Below are 320 nucleotides of genomic sequence, written 5' to 3'. Positions count from 1 at the left end.
GGACAAATGCAATAGCAAATCTTGTGCTTTTAAGATGCAGAAGCAAAGCGAAACTTCTTGAACTTCTATCACCATACTATTAATAACATTAGTCATAATAATAGTCAATATCTTTCACATGTTCCAATACATCAAGACCAGTCTTATGTATTAATACCATCAGTCCCTCAAGGACAACAATACGAGTCTTAAGAAATGGCTAATGCATATTTCTCTATATTTCTTATCTGATTCAAATACACTCTAATTATTTCATAAATAATTAATCTATTGATCAATAAACTCAAAATAAGAAAAAAAAAAATGAGTGTAAGAAAGAA

The 320-nt window shown here is 28.4% G+C and overlaps 1 protein-coding gene across 1 annotated transcript in view; it reads right to left on the bottom strand.

The window, feature by feature from the left end:
* Positions 1–320, bottom strand: part of LOC119589207 (eukaryotic translation initiation factor 4 gamma 1-like) — a 20,489-nt gene that overhangs the window by 842 nt on the left and 19,327 nt on the right. The gene's annotated exons all lie outside the window — the stretch shown is intronic.

The sequence above is a fragment of the Penaeus monodon genome, chromosome 25, assembly GCF_015228065.2.
Source record: "Penaeus monodon isolate SGIC_2016 chromosome 25, NSTDA_Pmon_1, whole genome shotgun sequence".
NCBI lineage: Eukaryota > Metazoa > Arthropoda > Malacostraca > Decapoda > Penaeidae > Penaeus > Penaeus monodon.
This window is presented reverse-complemented; position numbering and strand designations above follow the sequence as displayed.